Raw genomic sequence first — 5,263 nt, 5'->3', positions numbered from 1 at the left:
ACCGCTACCCGAGCTGTCGCAACATTGAAGGAACAACTAGTGGCTGCTAGGGTATCCATCAACCTTCTGGAGAAGGGAGGATCCAGCAAGGCGCCCAACAAAAATGATGATGAGATTGACAGCACAGCTGTGCTGCTGCACTGGCAGCATCTTTCGCTTACCGGGAGGAACGCCGTGCTGCTCCGAAGTTCCACAAGCTAGAATTCCCTAACTATAGAGGGGAGGGCAGCCCGTTGCCTTGCTTGAACTGTGTTGAGCGATTCTTCAAGGGCCACCAGACGGAGGACAAGGAAAAGGTGTGGATGACCTCCTATCACCTCGCTGATGATGCTGCACTATGGGACAGCCGGTTGGAGATGATGCATGGCGAACCACCATGACCAAAGTTCGTCAAATACAACCGTAGTTTTGGGCCGACGATCAGGACTAGTCGGCTGGCGGAAATTGAACACTTGAAACAAACAGGCTCGGTGTGTGACTACAAGAAGAAATTCTCACTCTTTTTGCAGGTGTTAGTCTCTTGGAAGAGCAGCAAGTCGAGCTGTTTGTCTGTTGCTGGGCTCCGCAAGCCCATCCGTACTGATGTGGACTTGCAGTACCCATTGAACCTTGAGGCTGCCATGAGCTTAGCACTCTCTTATGAGCAGCGTTGTCTCTCAGATGATGAGTACGCACCATCCCTAGGCACAACGTTGTCTTCCAAAGCAACCAAGTCAACGACCCAAACAGCCTGCTGCTGCGGCACGCTAAAGGCACGTGCTTTGACTGTGATGAGAAGTATGCCCGCGGCCATCACTGTGCCTGGCTCTTTTTGATCTATATAAAGGGAGGATAGTTTGTATTAGGGTTATAAATCATGAAATATAGAAAATTGCCCCAACTTAGAGTTAGCCTCCAGCGGCCATGGCAGGAGAAGAACCCCTAGGTGTGCCTGAGGGCAAACCTCGCTAACCCCTCTGATCAGATCCCCAATTCCCACTTCCAACTCCATGCACGCAACACATCCTCGTCCTGCATTATGCAAATGTTCTTTGCACCTTCATCAATTTTTGATTCTGAATTGCTTTGTGCAGGTCACACAGTTATCCCCTTCTGTTCTAAAATCAGAAGGAATTCCTGTTTACCGTGTTGTTCAGAATCCAGGCGAGTTTGTTCTGACATTACCACGAGCTTACCATTCTGGGTTCAACTGTGGCTTCAACTGCGCAGAGGCAGTAAATGTTGCTCCTGTGGACTGGCTGCCCCATGGACAATGTGCTGTTGAGCTATACAGAGATCAGCGGCGCAAGACATCAATATCACATGACAAGTTATTACTTAAAACTGTACAAACAGCTCTCAGACAGGTTTGGGCGAACCTACACAACTGCAAGAGTGGTCAGAAGGAATACATATGGCTTGATACCTGTGGAAAAAATGGAATGCTCACAAGTGCATTTAAGGTATTTCTCAATTCTGGCATTAATTATTTGTCAGTTCTCACTCAACGAAATTAAGTTTTATTTTTACTTTTGGCCCATTATTTCAGACAAGAATTAAAATGGAAGGTGCAGCACGTGAGGCGAATGCTCTTTTGCAATGTAAGAAGATGGATCAGGATTATGATTCAACGGACCGCGAATGCTTTTCATGCTTTTATGATCTTCATTTATCTGCTGTCAGTTGCCAATGCTCGCCAAACCGTTTTGCTTGCTTAAATCATGCAAATCTTTTATGTTCATGTGAAATGGATAGAAAATTTGTGTTGCACCGATACAGTATGGAGGAGCTGAATGCTCTTGTTGCAGCTCTGGAGGGAGATCCAGCTGCAGTGTACCAGTGGAAAGAGTATGATGTAGGCTTAGTTTGCCTATCTGCTTCTACGCAGCAGAAGATGGACTTAAGTAAAAGTACAAATTTATCTGGATCAATTATTGATGTCAACACTGATTGCGGCTTTGATGGCTGCAAGGACCTTGACAAGTCAGCGGGATATCCGCAAGAGAAGGAAGTGCAGAATAGATGTGTTAATCTGAACATAGAAGGTCCATCCAGTAGTCCTAGAATAAAAGAAGAGTTAGTATGTAGTTCTAGCACATCAAATACAACAGGTTTCTCAAGCTCTACATTTAGTGCTTTAGGAAAGATTGACAAGGACAAGATGGCCATGGAGTTGGGGTCCCTGCAGACAAGTAATCCAACTATTTCAAGTTTCCAGTGCACACAGTCCTTGAGTAATTCATCTGAATTATCATGCCCTTCTCGAATATCAACAGGATCTACTCTACCTTCCAAAACTACTAAGGAACTGTTTGGCATTGAGACTGAATACTGTGTGGCCAAGGCTTCACGTGCCCAGGTTAGTCAACTGGGCAAACCTTCTTCAAGCCAATCCAATGAAGTCTCCTGGCCAGCAAAATTACGACATCAGGTTGAGCAACTCGACCAAGGAACAGTAATAGTTGGCAAAAATTGGTGCAGCCATCAAGCTATCTTCCCAAAAGGTAAATAGTTGAGGTAGATTTTGGAGTTGGGGTCCCTGCAGACAAGTAATCCAACTAATTCTGTAAATGGGCTTGAAATGTTTGGTAAACAGTAATAGTTGGTCCCTAAATAGTGTAATGAATATTTTATGGTGTGTAAAAATGGTAAAATTAAGAGAAAATGACATCTTTGCAGGATTTAGGAGCCGAGTGACATTTCACAGCGTACTAGATCCGACAAGAATATGCTGTTACATTTCAGAAGTTATTGATGCTGGACTTCTCGGACCATTGTTTAGGGTATTTGTAATTCGAAATACCTCCTATTTTCAGGCTTGACCTCATTTGCTTTATTGTGGGTCATATGACAGCTATGTTCCCAAAATCATTACAGGTGGCTGTGGAGGAGTTTCCTGAGGTTTCTTTTACTCACACTTCACCAATGCAGTGTTGGGATAGTGTGAGAGACAGGGTGAATGAAGAGATAAAAAAGCAATGTAGGGCTGGAAAATCTGGCGTTCCTGCTTTATTATCGAACGATTCTGTAAATGGGCTTGAAATGTTTGGTTTCTTTTCCCCACCAATAATTGAGGTAGATTTTCAGGAGATGTATAGCTTTTGTTTCTCTCAGAGTAGTCACTTCATTATCACAGGTTATAGTTACTAAGAAACCCTTTGTTTTTTTACAGGTAATCGAGGCTCTAGATCCCGACCACAAGTGCTTAGATTATTGGTTGTCTAAGCATACACCTCCTCTGTAAGGTTACTTGGGGTTGATATTGCCAGCAATGAATCTGAACGATCCAGTTTCCACAATAATTCCTGTGCTGAGGAGACTAAACCCAGCAGGCTCCTTAAGAAGGCTAAATGCCCAGAAGAACAAGAACTAATTGTCATGAACAAAGCAATCAGTGGCAGGATGGATAACAGGGCAGGTCTGCAGGATGAGATGAAGAATTATGTAGATAAATAGAGCCTTGAAGAGATAAACCATTTTTAGTAACTCATCCTAGATTGCTTCTTTAGGGAACCATTAGAAATTAAACTAGAACCACCATTTACCTGCATTCTTATAGAATTGCATTTCCTGATCTTCCATTTAGTTTTGCAATGATCCAAATTTATTTTTACTTGATGGCAAAAGGTTATTTTCTCTCTAATTGTGTCCTGATTAGCCAGGATCATGGTAACCAATGTAACAAGTTGACCATTCGTTTATCAAAAGTTTATGTACAAAACCTTGTTGCAGGAAAGTAAAAAAAAAGAACAAAATGATTTCGAATTTTTGATTGGTTGGTCCATTACTGCCACTATGTGTGAGTTGGATAACCCTTTTTCATCATAAAACACCATTATTAAGTTTCTTTGGTCTCATTTTCATGGCTAAGATGGCAGGCAATTACTTCCTTGCCTTGATTTGTGTTTTATAATGATGATGTTGATGATACCATCAAATTCTGATTGTTGATACTTTGTGGCCTATGGTACTATTCAAAAACTCCATTGGAAATATCCGAGGAAATAGATGTTCCTGATACATCTCACTGGTTCAGCTGCATAATACCCCTCCCCTCCCCCCCTCGCCTTGCGCCACCAATCTCTGTTGACACGGGGTAACCTTAGCCACCGGCGCCGGCCTCCCCTGCATCGTAGCTGTCGAAGGGCCGACACGGTAGGTGGCGGTGGAGCTGATTTGGGCCCCTCACGCCCAACCCCCGCACCGCGTGCCATGCCACCGTACTGCAGCGCCCCCCTGCTGGTTCGGCGATGATGGATTCGGCCGCCCAAGGGCCTGACCTTGCGCTCTCCGATTAGCTGCGGCCCCCTTGTCATCCTCGATAGTCGCGGACGCCCCCTCCTCACGTGCCTCCACCACCTTCGCCCGGGGATTGCCCCCACGATTCTCGGGCCGCCCCCACTAGCGATTCCGGCGTTCCTGGCCGTTCCCATGGGTGCCCCCCTGCAGTTTCGTCATCTTGCAGCCTCGATCAAGTCCTGCTGGTGCTTGTCGGATGTGGTGGGGTTTGTGGTCTGCGACCGGTTGCGGGGGCGTTCGCGGCCTGCCTCCCATGCAGGCGGCCCCTCTCGTCTCTGGCGCCCCCGGGGCCACGGTGACGGCTCTCGCGAGGAGGCGGTGATGCATCCGCGGTTGTGGCTGACTCGGAGCCGTCGAGACACTCCTTGCTAGTGTTGTCCCGGCCCTGGCGGCCTCAGGCCCGCGTCTCTCCGATTGATTGGTACATTACTGCCACTATGTGTGAGATGGATAACCCTATTTCGTCATAAAACAACATCATTAAGTTTCTTTGGTCTCATTTTCATAGCTAAGATGGCAGGCAATTACTTCCTTGCCTTGATGCGTGCTTTATAATGATGTTGATGATACCATCAAATTCTGATGGTTGATACTTTGTGGCCTATGGTATTACCTAACATGTCTTAATCATGTAATCTTTTTTTAGGTATGAATGTTGAGAAACGATGACGTAATAGATATGAAAACAATAATATAAAAGAATGCGATAAAATAATTGTTACTCTTCAAAATATCTATGTTAATGAATGTTATTACTACTCATTTAATCGTGTAAGCATGGCATAACTCGATCTTCCTCGTATAAAGTATAAATCATGAACACCCCGGTGCCAAACCAAGCAATTGTATCATATTTTTTCTCACTTCAGCATTTTCAACTTCACTCTGTAAGTGCATCTAATGCCACCCTTTGTTGATTTTGAAGTATTGACAACAAACTTGGTTGAGGGACTAATGTGTTTGTGAGATTCATAGGAGAACACAG

The 5,263-nt window shown here is 44.8% G+C and overlaps 1 pseudogene; it reads left to right on the top strand.

The window, feature by feature from the left end:
• Window positions 1-3,748, top strand: part of LOC119266382 — a 7,478-nt pseudogene extending 3,730 nt beyond the window's left edge.
• The last annotated feature ends 1,515 nt before the right edge of the window (window positions 3,749-5,263 follow it).

This window comes from Triticum dicoccoides, chromosome 1A (genome assembly GCF_002162155.2).
Source record: "Triticum dicoccoides isolate Atlit2015 ecotype Zavitan chromosome 1A, WEW_v2.0, whole genome shotgun sequence".
Taxonomy (NCBI): domain Eukaryota; kingdom Viridiplantae; phylum Streptophyta; class Magnoliopsida; order Poales; family Poaceae; genus Triticum; species Triticum dicoccoides.
Note: the sequence above shows the minus strand (reverse complement) of the source record. Positions and strands in the feature narration are given on the sequence as shown.